The sequence below is a fragment of the Puma concolor genome, chromosome C1 (assembly GCF_028749965.1).
Source record: "Puma concolor isolate L17-30 chromosome C1, mPumCon1.1.hap2, whole genome shotgun sequence".
Lineage (NCBI taxonomy): Eukaryota > Metazoa > Chordata > Mammalia > Carnivora > Felidae > Puma > Puma concolor.
Window position 1 is genome coordinate 122,999,024 of NC_141674.1, and position 20,002 is coordinate 123,019,025.

Here is a 20,002-nt window from a genome sequence, read left to right on the forward strand (position 1 = left end):
TGCTCCAAAAGAAATGTATTCATAAAGGAATAATTCACTGCATGGTACAATCACAGTTTGAAAGCTGATTAGGATCCTTTTCCTCTTCGGTAGCTCCTTTAATTATTCAAAGGTGAATATATTATAAATGGCTATCTTTTTTACGGGGGGGGGGGGTGGTGGTAATCTTATTTCTCTAAGAGATAAACCAACAGAGCTTTAGGCCTGCTGTCCAAAATGTAGATGGAGTTAAAATGCATTGACTATAAACACTAGGACAATGGCCAAAGTACTCTGCAAAAAAATTATGGAAATAAAGCACACCCACTTACATTTTTTTCTTACTACAATGGAACCTATGACAAAGATTTAGACAAATATTTCCCAAGCACTGTGGACTACTTTTCTCACTGGATAGTGGGGGGAAAAGATTAGAGATGGGAAAATCATTCAAAATGCCCCATGCTGTAGAGCAGGGCACATCTGTCAACACAACAGGTCTTTTTTAAACGGCTCCCCCACCACTCATAAAAATCAACAGGATGTAGTAACTAAATTAAATGAGTGCTTCTATATCAGTGGTTGATAGCATCCTCTCCCTAGGCAGCATGCCTAATATTGGCAAGGAGGAAGATGGATGGGGAAGGATAAACTTGAGCATCTTTCACAATACATCAAGTAAAGCTTTTCATTTTTCAGATGATCTGTGTTCTACCCTGTTGACTAGAATTGTGTGAGCATAACTCCCCAAAGCAAAGCAAACCCCACACTGGCTTGAAACGAATGCCAGATTTTCTTTGCAATGAAGTTTATAAAACCTTGAGTCTCTCATTTCTTTCTTCCTACCCCATCTCCTAGCTTCTCTTCCTCCTTCCCAAAAAAGACTTTTTTTATTCAAAACTAGCTAATTTTTTTTTTGCAAGACAAATGAAGCAAAATGTAAAGGTACCCAGTTCACCAGGTGTGCACAGATCACTCAACAAGCCTCAGAGCAGCTCTGCTTTAAACAAAGATAAATAGGATGGCAAACATTTAGTAAATTATAAATGGGTTCCTATGACTCACGGATTAAAACATTGAGCACATTTTCATATAGTGATATTGGCTTCCAATTCTGCCATAAATACTTTGGATGTAAAGAACTAAACCCTAAATAAATGTAAGGAGAGAACGTGCATGAAAGGTATTTTGTTCTAGTTTTTCCCCTTCTCAGATCAACTGCTGTGTCTTTCAGTCTGATGAACCAAATCCAGCAGAGATCAATTCTATTATTTTTATTTATTTTTTATTTCAGAGACAGAGAGAGAGAGAGAGAGAAAGAGAGAGAGAGAACATGAATGAGCAGGGGAGGGGCAGTGAAAGAGGGAGATGGAGAATCTAAAGCAGGCTCCACACTGTCAGCTCAAAGCCTGATGTGGGGCTCTAACCCATGAACCCTGAGATTATGACCTGAACCAACTGAGGCACTCAACCAGGCACCCCCATTCTATTCTTTTTTTAATGACTCACTCTATACCTCTTTTCTATGCTTATTAATGATTGTTATCCAACACCCCTATTTCTCTTGCGTTTTGGTTACAATCTCCATTCATATTTATTTGAACTGCACATGTCCACTTATACACAGATTTTTTTTTAGTTTAGTACTTACTGTAAATGTGTTTTCTCTCCCTTATGATTTTCGTAACAATTTATTTTTTCAAGTTTACTTTATTGTAAGAAATGTGTTTATATACATATATACAAACACCCACACATACAGTACATAATACATAAAACAAAGTATGTATCAATTGCCTGTTTATGTTATTGGTAAGGCTTCCAGTCAACAGTAGGCTATAAGTAGTTATGTTTTGGGGAATCAAAAGTTATACATGGGTTTGTGACTATGCTGGGGCCAATGTCCCTAACCCCCACATTATTCAAGGGTCAAATGTATTAGCAATTATAACTGACATCTCACTCCAGTAAAGGAATCAAGAGTAAATTATAATTTTAAATCTACTGATTCTGATCTTGGTTCCTCCTCACTGGATAGGCAGCCACCTCACCAGACTCTAAGCCTAGAGTGGGTGATGGTCCAGTAAGGCCAAAGACAAGACCCAGAGACAGCAACTGAGATGTAGTTTGATTGGGGAAACTTCCTTACAGGGAGTCAATGAGTGGCCAATGGGACAAGCATCTGCTGCTGGGATCTAATGCAGCAAGTGTGCACATCACAGAAACCTGCCTGAGCAACTACCTGCCACCTCTTCCTCCTTGCATGGCGAGAGTTCTAAGGATATCAGGGCCTGCCATCAGGACACTCTCTGTTACAAAGGAGATGCTCCAGGTTGGCTATCCCCAGAACCCCTGTCTTTGAACACTGAACAATATGTTCTTCTATACCTCCTGCTTGATGGGCATATAGAGGGAGGATAGGATTTCTGCATTCTCAAGATAGTAGTTAACAGGAGCATTCATGGGATGCTTTCACAAACTAGTTATCCAGTGGGTACCATACTCTTAAACACAAGGCGAATTATTAAAGAAATGACTTCAGAGTGTGCTTTTCAGTTTTTGAATAGGATGTAACCATATAATGTCTACCAAAAGTGGTCTAACAGTAATAATAGCCTAGATATCTTACTATAGGTTTGGTATTATACTGAATATTTTATGTTCATAATCTCTCATAATCCTCAGAAAAATCAGGTGTGATTACTATTATTTTGACAGATTTGCAGATGAGAAAAATGGAACTTGGAGAGATTAATTAAAAACCCACTTACAATTAATAAGTGGGGGAATCTCAGGGTCCAGTCCATAAACTCTGGCTCTTAACCACTTAAATATGATGTTCTAAAGATAAATATGTCAAGGATAAATGCATGAAGCAATAAATAAATCAATGAGTCAAGGAATGATTTGGACCCCGACATAGTAACAGTTGTACTTTATCACCTTTTATTTGAGAAAATTCACAATTAAAGAAAAGCTGTGCGATGCCTTTCCAATAAATTTATATTTTCCCTAGTCATGGCAGACTGGGAAAATATACCATTTTAAAATGGTGAAAAACATTTGAGTGAAAAAAAAAAGAAAAAATTTTTTTTCCTGTTCATAAAGTGATTCACATAAGAATGTGTGGCTACTTTTAAGATGACTCATCAATACCCAAGGCATCTCCTAGTCTGTTTTGGAACTGCAGACTTAATGAGCTCCTAATAAAATTCTCCCCTTTCCATCTCTTACCAAGGCAATATTTATAAAACATGGTTTTACTTCTGTCCCTTTATTACACAAAGTCCTTTAGTGTCCCAGTACTAGCTAAATAATCAAAATGCAAATGAGACAATTTAGCCTAACACTTGTCTCTTGCCAAGCTCCAGTCTCCTCATCCAGCTTGATCCCTTTTGAGAAGGAACACAGCCCCATACTGCTCTGGTAACCATTTGGCACAGATGCCTCTGATGCCTCAGCCTTCACCTCACCTTCCATCCGGATTCTTTCCCATCTAATCCCTTTTGCATGCCTCCACTTGCAGGCACTGCCCATCATTCAACATCCAGCTCTAATGTCTCTTCTCTTCCGAATTTCACCTACTTATGCAAGCCACATATGATTTCCCTTCCTCTGGAAAAAAAATGCCTAAAATACATTGTACTAATAGGCTGAATCCACCCCTACCACTGAACAGCTGTGAGAATGCAAAGATGTACTTTTCTGAGCCTCAGATTTTTTTTTTTTGGGGGGGAGGGTTATCTGAACAAATAGAGTAATAATATAATTATTTTTAAATGTAAGGATTAAAATCAATTCTTCAAACAAAACTCTTACTCACAATAAAATTCACATGAAATGAACTGCTTGGAATGTTCCTCCTCAACACACTTAACTTAGATCACTCTGTCTCTACAATCAAGTCTCATCTCTGATGCTCCTTCCTGACCACTCTCTCTCAAGTAACATTTCATATCCCTTCTATTGGCTCCCTCCCCTTTCTTTTTCTTCATAGCATTATCATTTTAGGTATATCACAAGTCATATTTAGTCATGTATCTATAGTAATATATTAAGCTATTTAAGAATATATATTAAGGTGTTTAAATGTTCCTTCTATCCTTCTCACCCCTCCAGAATAGAAACATCATGGTGTCATTAATATAGTACATTTGCTGTATCCCCAGGATTGGGAAAAGTGTTTGACACATACTAGGCATGCCATAGATAATTCTAAAACAAATGAATGAATGATAGCAGCTATGATAAAGATAATGATGACGGTAGTGGTAGTGGTTCTCATGATAATGCTTAAAGCCATATGTAAAACGCCATCATATCCCTGTCAAAGTCACTATCTGCTTAAAGTAAGAATGACATCTTAGACAACTTCGGATTTCTCAAACCGCTTAACAATCTCTGGTTCTCTTAATAGGTGCTTAGAAAATAATTGCCCAATTAATTAAGTGGTATAAATGGAAACCCAAAGGGGGATAGAGATACAGTGCCATTAGTTAAATACACATTAAGAGCGAACTTTTAAAATGTAGCTACTTGCTAAAGATTAATTTCTCTGCAGTTATTTTTAGCCTCATTTATCTGATGCTAGCTTTCCAAAATGCAGTTGCCAACATTCAAGTTAACTTCTTCAACAAACTTCATAATTTCCATTGCTATGGAAAGTGGTCCTAACTGGCTTTGCTTTTCAAGGACTTTCTACAAGCCAACACCTGAAACCAATTAAGTTCACTTGCTAGGCCCACAGAACAGGTATGGTGCTGTGCAGCAACCTGAGAAAACATGTTAAGGAGTTGGCAATGAGGTCATCTAGATGCTGTGGAGGCAGAACCGAGTCCATGCTGGAAATCATATTCACAGAATAGGTCTGAGGTACCTTCAAAGATACAAAGACAAGTATGTAATAATCCATACAAGAGCTGCTTTTGTAAATTAGTTCTCTAGTAGACGGATGCATCAGTTGAAACATTTGTGTCCAATTCCAGATAATATTCAGTGCTGAGACTATCAAGAGACAAGTCAGTACTAGAAAGGAACTGGGTCTGTAACCTAGCTATTCATGTTTTATCAACAGCCTATCTACTCATCACCTTCCAGAGAACAGTTGAGCTTATATGACAAGGTTGTCCACTAAAAAAATAGTTGACCTAAATCAAAATGCATGTTTTATTTGTTCAAGTGCAAACAAAAAAGTGCTGGAAATCACACAAAAAACATATAAAATTTATATGTCATTTCATTTGCAAAATAATGGGGGAAAGCCAAAGTGATCCTATCTTCTCTAAAAAGTAAAGAATACAAAAAATGTGAGGGCCTTTTTAAACTTATATAGCCCACTTGTACTTTCCCTTAGACAACGACAATGTATTCACTGCCATATGCACCATGAGAAGAAATATGATCCCTCCATATTATAATAGTCTCAAAAAGTGATAACATTTAGAGGAAGATTCAAAGGGAGAATCATAATGTTGAATTATGTCTGTAGATTAGACGTGGGTGTATTTTAATAAAAATAGATTTTCTTCTACCACATGTCTACTTTCTGAGAACCACAGGGAAGATTCTTTAAAATATCTTTATTGCTATTTGAAAAGGAGAACTTAGATTTTCAGGCTTAGAATATTAGCATTAAATACAGTGATTCTTAGCTTGGTTCTCAATACAACCATAGCAACCATCCGAAAACTCAACTCTTCACTTTTATTTTATCCCCTACCTATACTTCTTTTATTACTTCAAAACTCTCTACTGTACTGAAGTCTTCACAAAATCAAAGTGTTAATGTTTTCTGAAATGAATTCAAATAAGTTCCTTAAATTAAAAAAAAAAGGGGGTCCTTAAATTTAAAAAAAGGGGGGTATGACACATTCTACTAGTTCATTTTCTGTTAAATAGCTCAGAAGTTCAATTATTTTTATTTAAATAATTTTACTTTACTCATGGTGCTCACATTCTCAACAATGAAAAGGTTAGACAGAATCCAGACATTTATACCAAATAATTAGTAAATATCTTAATCAAAGTTAAAATACTTTCAAATGTTCTATACTATTTCATGATATTAGAGATGATTAGGATTAAGGTTTGGAAAACCTTAAGATGTAGGGAATCAACATTTGGCCAATTATCTTTAAACAATTCTATTTCACAAAATATACGGGAGTATTTTAGTGGGTAAAATATTAAACTAGATGAAGATAGGAATACAAATTAAAATAAGAACTGTCCCCAATGAGCATAAACTCTAATGAAGATTTTGCTAGCCACCAGTATAATTAATACAAGGTTGTATAAATAAGGTTAAAACAGGAAATTATAAAAATTTTTCCATGGGAAATGAGGGGAGAGGTTTTAACTTCCTTAATGATATAAAAATTTTGCTTTGAACATCCAATCAGCATTTTGTAAACTATGAGGTGCTGGATGTGCTGAGATTACATAACCATGCAAAATCTGGAATGAAAAAAGGAATCACAGATTTTATTTTTTAAAAAAGTGGGAAGTGTCCATAAAAATACATGCTTAGGTATTTGGCAAGTTTAACAGAGTGTGCTTTTTTTTTTTTCTTTTAGCAAAACTAATTGACAAAATTTTACAACATGGAACAGACCAATAAACAAAATTGGGGTAATTTTTAAGGATCTCCCCCAAAATAGAGGACCACAGATTTTGTCTTCAAAAAACAATTAATCTTGTACCACTTAAAACATTTTGGGGGCAACTGGCTGGCTCAATCAGTTGAGTGTCGGACTCTTGATTTCATCTCAGGTCATTATCTCATGGTTTGTGGGTTTGAGCCCCACATCAGGCTCTGTGTTGAGAGTCTGCTCGGGTTTCTCTCTCTCCCTTTCTCTCTCTGCCCCTCCCCTGCTCATGCTTTTTCTCTCAAAATAAATAAATAAACATTAAAAAATATTTAGTATACTAAAACAAGGAAAAGTTCCAAATTTTATTAAATTCCTCCACTCTCTCAATACTATCTCTTAAAAACATAGCACATAAAGAAATTTTAAAATCACTTTAAATAAAAATAAGTTAGTGAAATAAAATTTTAGTGAATTAAATGCAGGAGCTTAATTAAATAATCCTTAAATATTGTCCAATTTCAGGAGATACAGCCATAGTACCCCATAACACATATATTAAGAATATCACTTGGGCACCTGGATGGCTCAGTTGGTTAAGTGTTGGACTCTTGATTTTGGCTCAAGTCATGATCTCAAGGTTCACGTGTTCAAGCCTCACATCAGGTTCCATGTTGACAATGAGGAGCCTGCTTGGGATCCTTTCTCTCTGCCCCTCCCCTGCTCCTGTTCTTTCTCTTCCTCTCAAAAATAAATAGACTTTTAAAAAAGAATATCAATAAAAATATAATCATAAAGATTGTATCTCGTATCTAATATGTAGTTAATATTTATAATGCCTACTGCTTCTTTTTCAGTTTTATTTATTTATTTTGAGAGAGAGTGAGTGAGCATGCATGGGAGCAGGGGAGGGGTTAGAGAGAGAATCTCAAGCAGGCTCCATGCTGTCAGAACAGAGCCTGATGCGGGACTCAAACTCACAAACTGTGAGATCATGACTTGAACCGAAATCAAGAATTGGAGGCTCAATCAACTGAGCCACTCAGGTGCCTCTAACGCCTACTGCTTCTTTTTTTTTTTTTTTTTTTTTTAATGTTTTTATTTACTTTTGACATAGAGAGAGACAGAGCATGAACATGGGAGGGGCAGAGAGAGAGGGAGACACAGAATCTGAAGCAGGCTCCAGGCTCCGAGCTGTCAGCACAGAGCCTGATGTGGGGCTCAAATTCACAGACTGTGAGATCATGACCTGAGCTGAAGTCAGACGCTTAACTGACTGAGCCACCCAGGCGCCCCTAATGCCTACTGCTTCTTAAATACATTCATGGTCATTCACATTTTTCTCATTCATCATGCTTCTCTGATTAGAAGACTATACTAAGTAAAGTGTGTATTTTTTTTGATGTTTTGTAAATGTTTATTTTTGAAAGAGAGAGACAGTGTGAGTGGGGGAGGGGCAATCAGGGAGGGGGACAGAATCTGAAGCAGGTTCCAAGCTGTCAGCACAGAGCCTAACAAGGGGCTCCAATGCTGGGATCACTACCTGAGGCGAAGTCGGATGCTTAACAGACTGAGCCATCCAGGCACCCCTAAAGTGTGATCACAAGTTATATATTTTTTCAAAATTATGCTTGTTATAGTTTTGTGCTGTTAATGTAGATGAAGCAGTGTTTAGTCAGTGTTTACTACTCATAGTGTGAACTATAGACAATAGCATCACCATCACATGGGAGCTTGTTAGATATGCAAATTAAGACTCTTTTATTGCTATCTGCCTTACTTTTTTAATTCTGATTTGGTTTTATTTGTTCACCATTAATTTGTTTATAAAAGAACTAGCAATTATCTCGATTATACTTTGACATTTATCTCTCCTCAATAATTATGATGGTGGTGACACACTCCTAGATGGATCATCATTAAATTAGAAAGAAAACAAGGATGACAGCATCATCAATATATTATGTAGTAATAGCTTTACATTCCTATTATCATGATTTAGGAGTTTGACTGAGCATCTATGAATCTGAACATATTTAGAGTTCAAAACCACAACTAAAAAACATAGCAATTTAAAAAAAAATAGATCTGGGAGCACCTAGGTGGCTGGGTCAGTTAAGTATCTGACTCTTGACTTTGACCCAGGTTATGATCTCATGGTTTGTGAGTTCAAGCCCCATAAAGGGCTCTACAATATTATTGTGGAGCCTGCTTGGGATTCTCTCTCTCCTCTCTCTCTGTCCCTACCTCACTCATGCTCTCTAAAAAATAAATAAATAAACTTAAACAAACAGATCTGATAGCAGCAAGATAGGAGACTAAGAAACTCTAAGTCCCCATCTGCCCCACACAAATATCAAGTAGACTATACAACTACAGACTGATTAAAATAGTTTGTGGGAGCCCTGCAAACCAGGTAAGGATCTGCAGCAATCAAGCAAAAGCCCAATAAAAAAAAAGCCATATTAAAAAATGAAATTTCATGGCATTTTTAAAATGCCCTACCCTCCCACTGCCCCCAACACAGTGAAGTATGGTCAAGAAGAAGTAGCCTAATTCTAATTTTTTGTTCCCACAAAAGCCCACTGGTCTGTCTGTGGGCTATTTGAGGGATTAATTTCTGTCTTGCATGACTTGGAGATCAGAGAGAAATCGCTGCAGAGATAAGAATCCCTGGAAGGCAGTGGTGCATGGTACATTAAAACTGCGTGGAACCACAGACATGCAGAATATGAGAACAAGAAATTATAGGCAGAGAAACACAGTAGAACACCTAAGGCCTCTAGAAAAAGCTAGGGTGAAACCCTTAGGATAATCACAATATTTAAAAATATCCACATACACAGGGGAACTGTAGAGGGTAGGTGGGGGAAATGCACACATGAGCCTGAGGAAGCAAAATATTGCAAAAAGATCTGAGAAGATCTTGGACCTTCATACTGTACTAACTAGTGAACGTCTTTCTCTGCACAGAGCCAGTCTACAAAGACTGAGAAAGATGCCAATATTTTCAAATTCCCTATTTGCAGCAAACGATCACAAGAAATACAAAGAATCAGGGAGAAGTGGTGTGTTCAAAGGAACAAAATAAATCTTCTCAAATCCACTGTAAAATAACAAAGCCTTCAAAATTACTAGAGAAAGACTTTAAAGCAGTTATCAGAAATATGCTCAAACAACTAAAGGAAATCAGAAAAATGATATATAAGCCAAATAAGAATATCAACAGAACTATAGAAATTATAAAAAAAGAAACAGAAACAGAAATTCTTGGTTGAAAAACACAATAATTCAGTTGAAAAACTCACTAGAGGACTTCAATAGCAGATGCAAACATCAGAAAAAAAAAAACTCAATGAAGACTGGTCATTTAAAATTATTAAGTGTGGGGGCGCCTGGGTGGCACAGTCGGTTAAGCGTCCGACTTCAGCCGGGTCACGATCTCGCGGTCCGTGGGTTCGAGCCCCGCGTCGGGCTCTGGGCTGATGGCTCGGAGCCTGGAGCCTGTTTCCGAGTCTGTGTCTCCCTCTCTCTCTGCCCCTCCCCCGTTCATGCTCTGTCTCTCTCTGTCCCAAAAATAAATAAACGTTGAAAAAAAAAATAAAATTATTAAGTGTGAAGAGCAAAAGGAAAAAAAAAAGAATCAAGAAAAGTGAACAGAAGTTAAGGGACTTAATGGACACCATCCAACAAATGAATATACATTTTATAGGAATCCCAGAAGAACAAAGAGAGAAAGGGTCAGAAAGCTTATTTGAAGACGTAATGACTGAAACTTTATACATGTTAGGAAAGATGTGAATATCAAAACACAAGAAACAGAAAAAGCACAAATAAACTCCAAGCAGGATGAACACAGACACCCACACTGAGACACATATAACCAAATTACTTAAAGCCGAAGACCTATCAAAGAGTAAAGAGAAAAGTGACTCACTGCAAGTCACTTTACAAGATATTGTACAAGTATCTACATTAAGATTATCAAAGGATTTCTGCAGAAAGCTTGCAGGACAGAGGCAGTGGGATGACACATTTAAGACACTGAAAGAAAATAAACAAACAAAAAAAAACTGTCCTTTGAAGAAGAAAAGGAAACAAAGTGAGGAAGCATACTGCAAGTAGACTTTCCCTATGAGACATGTTAAAAGCAGGCCACGTTGAAATGAGAAGGTGCTAGGCAGTAACTTGAAGCCATATGAAAATACAAACTTCATCCATAATGACAAATATAAGGACAAACATAAAAAATAAGACTAGTGTAATTCTGGCTCTTAATTCCACATTTTGGTCTTTTACAGGATTTAAAAAACAAAAATATGAAAATAATTATAAGTCTACATAAGTATACAATTAGAAGATATAATTTATAACATTAATAACAAAGTAGGAAGGATAGTGCTATGAAAGACTTTTTGTATGAAATTGTTATGTTGGTATTTGCTTAAAATAGACTGTTATGACTTTTGGATGCTATGTATAATCCTCAGGATAAGCACAAAAAAATTCTTTAAAATAAACACAGAAGGACATAAGGAAGGAGTAAAATTACATCACACAAAAAGACCAATGAAACACAAATGAGAGTAGTAAAAAGGAAATAAGGGACAAAAAGCTATAGGACATAGAACAAACAAACGAAGTGACAATTGTAAGTCCTTCCCTGAGTAATTTTTTTAAGTGTATTTATTTATTTTGAGGGAGACAGAGACAGCACAGGTGGGGAAGGGACAGAGAGAGAAGGAGAGACAGAGAATCCCAAGCAGGCTCCACACTGTCAGCGCAGAGCCTGAAGAGAGCATTGAACTCACAAAATTGTGAGATCATGGCCTGAGTCAAAACCAAGAATCAGATGCTTAATAGACCGAGCCACCCAGGTATGCCCCTGAGTAATTATTTTCAAAGTAAATGGATCAAGCACCGTAATAAAAAAAAATTGGCAAAATGCATAAAAGGAAAAAAATAGGATTCAAGTATACGCTGTTTACAAAAGACTCACTATGGATCTAAGGACACACCTAGGATGAAAACAAAAGGATAGAAAAGATATCACCTGCAAATAGTAACCAAAGAGAGATTAGGGGAGATATCATTAATCAGTGATTTGAAGAGATATTTGCACATTCACAGTCATAACAATATTATTTGCTAGTAACCCAAAAGTGTAAGCAATCCAACTTCCCATCAATGATGAATGGAAAAGTAAAAGATGTTATACACATACAATGCAATATTATTTATCCTTAAAGAGAAAGAAAATGCTGATATATGCTATAACATGGATGAGTCTTAAAAACATTATGCTAAGTGATATAAGCCCATCACAAAAGGACAAGTATAGGATTCCAGTTATACAAATACTTATAAATGTTACCTAGAAAAGTCAAGTTCATAGAGCTGGAAATGAGAAGGATGCCTACCAGGAGATGCGGGCGGGGGGTGGGGGGGAGGAGGAAAGGAGAAGATATTATTTGCTGTATGTGGAGTTTCAGTCTGAGAAGACAAAAAAGTTCTGGAGATTCACAGTGGTGAAAGTTGCACAATGTGAATATACTTAATATCACAGAACTATACACTTTTAAAGAATTAAAATGGGAAATTCTGTTATACATATTTTGCCACAGTTTTAAAAATGTAGATAACAGAAGAATTCACAACAGCAACAGATTAAAGTAATACTTTAATTACTTTAGAAAGTTTTAGTATCCAAAGAAAGAAAACCACAAAATTTTACTGGAAGATTTATCAAGACCACTTGAAAGATGAAGGGAATCAATGAATTCCCAGTAAAGAAAATGCAATATGTTAATATGTTCATTTTTCTGGATTAACCTAAAAATTTAAGGCAATTCCAATAAAAATCCTAACAGAACTCGATCTTTTTAAACTGATAAAACGATCTTAAATTCATCTGGAAAAATAAACATATGAAAATAGAATAATTTTGAAACAAAGAAAAATAATGATGGATGCCAGATACTGATACATAATCTAAATCTGTGCTAGCAATACACATGTGATATTAATAAAAACTTTAGAAACAACATTTCAAAGAAAAAAGACCCATGAACACAAACAGACAGAATTGCTTACTTTTGACATGCATTTTCTCATTATACCTTCTTTCTGTAAGGAAGGACAACTAGGGTTCCACACAACACTCAAATGAGATGTCTTCATGGTCTCTATGGTACCACATCAGACAATTTTTCTATTTTAATACATGACTTCTTACAGCATTATGATCCATTAACCATTGAATCCTCAGAGGACAATATTTTCTCGGCTCCTGCAACACCACATTCTCCTGTTTGTATTTTTGTTTTTTGAATCCATTGCTAGCCACTTCACCATTTTCTTTACTGATTCCTTCTCAGGTTTACCTCTGGCCAGTGAAGTTCCCCAGCCCTTGGCCCTGTGTGCTCTACATGAACATTATTTCCAGTGATATCATCCAATTCCACTTTTGATACCATGCAAATTTTCTACCAATTTTATATGTTCATGTTAAAAAGAGAACACATGGACAAGCTATTTTTTGAATTTTTTTAAACATTTATTCATTTTTGAGAGGCAGAGCACAAGTGCGGAGGGACAGAGGGAGGGAGACACAGAACCTGAAGCAGGCTCCAGGCTCTGAGCTGGCAGCACAGAGCCCATCGTGGGGCTCGAACCCACAAACTGTGAGATCATGACCTGAGCTGAAGTCAGACGCTCAACCGACTTAGCCACCCAGGTGCCCCAGACAAGCTATTTTTAAAAGAAAAAAAAAATTGATCTCTAAGTAGACAGATGGCTAAAGGTCATCACTGTATCCTTCAAGCAGCCTACTTTTCCTTCTATCCTTGTAACTAACATCTTTCTTAGGTATCACAATCAGTTGTTACTTATTGTACTTACTTCTTAAAATTTCCCATAAAATTCATGTCATTCACAGTTTGTCACTTTTTGCTACCTCACTGATGGAGAGCTCCAGGTTAAGTGAAGTACTTATTTTGATCAAAGGTTTTATATTTTGTAAACTGGGATTCTTAGTAGGGTGCTTCTGTCAATCCATTTAGATAGTTCCTTAGCTCAGTGCAGTCCATGAACCAGCAGACTCCAAAGCTGACTTTTAGATGCTGCTGAATATCATCTGAAAATAAATATCATCATTGGAAATAAAAAATATTCAGTCCCACCCCAGACCTTTTGAATCTCTACGGCCAGGATAAGCCCAACAATTCATTTTAACAAGACTTCCAGAGGATTCTGCTCCATGCTAAAGTATGACGCACATTTCCCTAGGTCAGAGCTACTCAAATAATTTTTAGTGTCACCTCTGCGATTATAGGAATACAAATTATTCAGCCCTACCACAGACCTACTAAGTTTCTGTGGAAAGGCTGAACAACTGTTCCTCTAACAAGCTCCCATGATCCCTGTGCATCATTATTTGGCACACTCAAGTTTGAGAACCTTAGCCATAAAAATTAAACGCTGGAGTGATATAGTTCTGGAACTGCTAAAACGATCCTTTTGCCCTCAAAGAATTTGGTGGAAGCCTTACAACTTAGTGGCTTTGCAGTCCGTACAGGCAGATTTTAATCTCTAATTATCTACTTACTAGCTCTAGTACATACACAATTGACCTAACCTGTTATAATTATATACCCAACTAGCAGTGCCAGAGACAAAATGATCACTTTCGTTATTTTCTTGATCTGTTATTTATCAAATCAAGATTTAGTCTCAAATGAGTTCTGCCTGGTCAGAGACCATTTCACATTCATCTTCGTATCCTCAACACCAAGTAGAGTAAATGTTCACAAAAATATTGATAAGGAAGCACTATGCTTAGGTTTATGCCCTAAGAATTAAGAATAGGGTTTTAATCTTGAGGGGTGCATCTCAGCCACGTGAAGACTAGAAGGTGAACTAGTTATCTTCATCTGAAATCTAAGGAGAAGAGACATTGCAAAAGACAGCTGTCCACTCATCTCAGAAGCTGTATGTTTGTGGTTAAAGAGCACTAAAAGAATCTCAGTGATCTATAAACTGGATCAATAGCCCTAAATTTCTATGGTTGATTACCCAGCATGAACTGCTAACAGGCCAGGCAATCCCATCTTTGAACCTTATTTCAGGAAATGCGCAGGCTGCTAACTCTTTCTAATGTTTTAGTACTTTAACCTCCTGCCTATGAACAGGGGAGAATCTGCTCATTTCTCATGGTATGGCATTGCCCCACACAGTTTTGGATACATGGTTCATCCACTCATCTTTATTGAATATACGAATGTAACAAATTAAGAAACTATTTTTTGGCTTTGTTTAATATTCAAATCTTCATCTTGAAGGTCCTTTCAGAATTTCAATTCTTTTCTTTTTATTTTTCTGGTGTTTATTTATTTTTGAGAGAGAGAGAAAGACAGAGCACAAGCCGGGGAGGGTTAGAGACAGAGGGAGACACAGAATCCGAAGCAGGCTCCAAGCTCTGAACTGTCAGCACAGGGCCCATGCAGGGCTCGAACTCTCAAGCCGTGAGATCATGACCTGAGTTGAAGTTAGAAGCTTAACCAACTGAGCCACCCAGGTGCCCCTCAGAATTCAATTCTTAATTTTCAATACTCTTTTAAAACTAATTTTATATCCACATGTGATGCAAAACTAACTTGACAATGACTTATCTGTGTCTAATGTGAAATATTCATGATAGAGAAATAGAGAACAGTAAACTGAGTAGTAGCCTAGTTTGCCCACATTAATAATAACTTGTGTGACTTAAGATAAAACTTTCAGTTTCTTAGGCATCAAACAGAAATAACATTTTATGCCCAAATAACGCCATTGGGCTTTGTCTGATGTATCAAGCATGTCACAAAACCCATCCTCATTTTCCTATTAGATGAGACAAAGCCTCGTTTTGCTCCCATACAAAATGGAGGCGATGTTACCAACTTGTACATCCTACTTGTGAGCCTTCCAAGAAATAATGCAAGTGAAAACTGTTCATGAACTGTTTAGTATGCATAAATTTAAGTTTTGTAACCGTGCCTCTCAAATTTAAAGACTGAAAAACTACATGTAATTGTTCATGAGTATTCACTGTTACTGAATCAGGGAAAGTAGCTCCTTTGAAATGACGGTTTTGTTTTTACATTTATTTATCTTTGAGAGAAAGAGAGCATGAGAGAGGGAGGGGCAGAGCAAAAAGGAAACAGAATCCAAGCAGGCTCCAGACTCTGAGCTGTCAGCACAGAGCCTAATGTGGGGCTCAAACTCATGAACAGTGAGATCATGCGCTGACAGCTCAGAGCCTGGAGCCTGCTTCGGATTCTGTGTTTCCCTCTCTCTCTGCCCTTCCCACACTCACGCTCTGTCTCTCTCTCTCTTTTAAAAATAAACATGTAAAAAAAATTTTTTTAATAAAAATAAATGACAGTTTTAAGACTTCTGTAAAGTCATGGTACCAGGATGGCTCAGTTGGTTAAGCATCTGAATCTTGGTTTCTGCTCAAGTCATGATGTCATGGTTTGTGAGATTAAGCCCCACAACGGGGATTCTCTCTCTCGCTCTCTCTCTCTGCCCCTCCCCTGCATTCTGTCTCCCAAATAAATAAATACAGACAGACATACATACATACATAAACACACACACACACACACAAACACACACATTTTAAGACTTCTGTAAAGTCTTAATAAACATATGCATTTATGAAGCATAAGTAGGATTTTGGCCTATTCTAACACAGATGTTGATTTATACTGGATGAAAGACAGAAGGGTGGAATAAAGGAAGGAATAAGAATAGGAAGGGAGGAAGGGATAAAGGAAGAGAGGAAGGACTCCAGATAAGCTCATTGCAATGACTCATTGCAATTTGATAACCTCAAATAAATGACAATCTAGTTGGGAAGGCCATTGGTTGACTAAACAGTTAAAAAAAATATTAAAAAATTCAACATTGTAGTGTAAGATGCTCCATGCGATAGGATTCCAGAAAAGAGAGAGGTCCCTGGTGAGGCTAATGTTAGGTATGCTAAAGACCAAATCTATGTTGATCCTTCCTTAGTTAAAGAAGACTTTGGGGGCACCTGGGTGGCTCAGTCAGTTAAGAGTCTGACTTCGGCTCAGGTCATGATCTCACAGTTCGTGGGGTCAAGCCTCACATCAGGCTATGTGCTGATAGCTCGAGCCTGGAGCCTATTTTGCATTCTCTGTCTCCTTCTCTCTCTGCCCCTCCCCCACTTGTGCTCTGTCTCCCTCTGTCCCAAAAATAAATAACATTAAAAAAATTTTAAAAAAAAGACTTTGATCAGGAAGAGCTTAAATATGAAAAACAGAAGAAGGTCACCCCAAGCTGAGGAAAACCTCACTCCCTGTTATGTCTTCAAGTTGAACAAGGTATGATTAATTTTCTGCCTTTTCTAGTGATTAAAGGTTGCAGTTGTCTGGTAGTCAAATAAGACTCCAAACAAAGGTTAAGAAAATAATAAAGCCATTGGCAAAATACGAGTGCTTGCAAAGAACCAGTGCAGTTACAGCTTCCAGCTAAGTTCAAAGCCGGCACTATCAATGTGCTCTTCAAACACAGCTGACCTTTAGATGTTGCTGAGCATCTGGGTAGAAATTCAGCACTTCACTAGATCCCCTTATGTTAACTAACTGCCCTTCTACACCACCATGACCACCGTGTCCCATGCCAAAAATCTTCCAAGTCAGCAATGGGTCTGATCTGGAAATCCCTCTTTTCAGAAGCAAGTGTCATTTCTTTGTAAGACTTGCCAGAAGAAGAGTTGATGGCTATGAAGAAATCACCTCTTTCAGTAGGAAAACCTTAGTTCTTCAGGAGTCAAAACCAGTATTTAACTGAAACAGACACATTTAATGTAGCTTAAGACTCAATTTTTTGACACATTCACTTATTGACCACTTATTACATATTAACTCTGAAAAAATAAAACATTTTGAAAATTAAGCATTCAGTCCACTGTAAAAATTTCCAACGTTGCCTTTTATATAGTAGGAATCGAAGCATAATCACTTTTTTTTTTAACATTAACGATAGCATGTGTGTTAAAGACAGGATGTTGTAGGAGAAAAATCTAATTCCTTCTTCACATACTGAAATTTAATATCATAAAGAGGCAGCTATAGCTAAGACATCAATTTTACAACTTTTTCTTTAAAAAAAAGCAGAAATTAATGAAATGGGGCAGAACAGGAACTAAATGTGCTTTTAATAATTTTTATCACTTTTGCCATTAAAATGTTAATAAGTACCATACAGGTATTTAAGAAAGAAAGAAATAACAATGTATTTCCACTGTAGTAATTAATATTCCTATGCTCCTTTTAATAAGAAATGTTAAGAGTATGTATGTTTTAACTTCTTTAGCATTCTGTGTTGGTTATAACCAATGCTAACATGTATATATTATATAGACACACTATTCAGTGAAGAAAAGAATTGAACACAGATTTGGGCCTTTTATGTAAATCCGCAGTAAGGTGGTATCCTGACTATTTTTCAGAAACCTTGTGGACCAGGAATAATTAAATAAATCCAAGGTGAGTTACACTCTATCTGCATATGTACACATGCATTATGCATCATTTGTGCTCTGCTTAAAGGGAGGACTTCTCTGGCTGAAGTTTTTGTATGGATGAGTAAGGCAATTACTCGCCTCAAAGCCAGTCAATGTTTCTATTCATCTGCTGAAGAGAGTCTTCTTTTTCCCTAGTCTTTGTGAATACAGTAGCCAGTATCTGCAGCAGTTTGCAGAATGTCCCCACAGTACTGCTAGTTAAAATCAGACCATCCCCCATGCACTTTCAAAAGAGTTTTGCTCTAAAGGTTCATTTTGCCCGAATTATTAGGTTATGGGTAGTTTAAACCTACATTATAATTTATTTTATATGCAGGTCTTACATTTTTATTCTCCAAGAGAAGAGAATAAAATTATATCAACCTTCTGTCTGAGTTGGGGAGGAAGAGATGGGAGTAACAAATCACATGCCAAAAAAAAAGATTGCCAACTTCATATCTCTCCCTCCTGGAAAAGCATCACTGCTTTGGCCACATGATAAACCTCTTCTGGTGATATGTATTGGCATAAAAAGCATTCTGAGAATCAGGGGATGTTTAACAGTTGTCTCAAACCAATCATAAGCTTCCCCATCATAAAATACATTGGCGTAAAGATTCAATGTTAATAGTCACAAGTGACAAGCTTACCAACATGAACCTAGACACTTTTCATTTCATCAAGCCCTTTCAGAAGACATTTGAGAAGATACCAAACTTTTCAAAGAAGAAAAGCAATAAAAACTATTTTAGAAGCTTCCTCCTTTAAAAAAGCAAAAACAAAGGGCGGAGAGAGCGAGAGAGGGAGCAAAACAAAACAATAATTCTTCCAGATATAAATTTACAAAGCCTAATCCAAAAATAAATAAAATCTACCTATTAGCATAAGAACTCCATGTGAGCCGTATCTTGTTACTTTGGTTCACTGTGTCCATAGTGTTAACAGAGCACATAACAAGATCTCAATGCATACTTGGTAAATAAATGAATCTCTAAAACCAGACACATATTTTCTTCATAAGTCAACCTCCTAGTTAATGAATACCTACCATATCATAATGGCCTTCTGGGACTCTAGAATGATTCAAGGATGCCCTGAGGCTGCACAAGGCACCCTCTCCATTCGATTCAAGGCACCTTGGTTTACCACCATGGTAGCACTTGTCAAACTGCATCTGATTGTCCAGTTGTACATGTCTCTTCCACTAGACTGTATCTTTAATCAACAAATATGTTTGAATTGAGTGGGAATGAATGGCACAGAATATGGTCTAATACTACGACTGAGTATTTTCCTTTTCTGGAAAGATTCATTTTTCTCATTTTTCCCAGATTTATTGGGATATAACAGACATACAGCATTGTGCAAGATTAAGATATACAAAATGACCATCTGATGGACTCATAAATTGTGAAATAATTAGGTGTTAGTTGACACCTCCATCACCTCGCATAGTTGCCATTTCTTTTTTGTGGTAAGAACATGTAAAATCTATGCTACGAGAAATTTTCATGGATCATTAACTATAATTTATTCATCTTTTACCTGGAAATTTATGCCCTTAACTATCATCTCCCCACGTCTCCGTTCCCAACCCCCTGGAAACCACCATTCTACTCTATGAGTGTGGCTTTTTTAGATTCAACATGTAGTGAAATCATACATTTGTCTCTCTGACTTTTTTCACTTAAAATAATGCCCTCGTGGTTCGTCCATGTTGTCAAAAATGGCAGGATTTCCTTCTTTTTCGTGGCTGAATAATATTTCATTTTGTGTGTATATGTGTATGTATGTACACATATTCATATACATATGAATACATATGTTATATATTGCACCTTCTTTATCCATTCATCTGTAGAAG

The 20,002-nt window shown here is 36.7% G+C and overlaps 1 protein-coding gene across 2 annotated transcripts in view; it reads right to left on the bottom strand.

The window, feature by feature from the left end:
- Positions 1-20,002, bottom strand: part of DPP10 (dipeptidyl peptidase like 10) — a 659,495-nt gene that overhangs the window by 503,746 nt on the left and 135,747 nt on the right. The gene's annotated exons all lie outside the window — the stretch shown is intronic.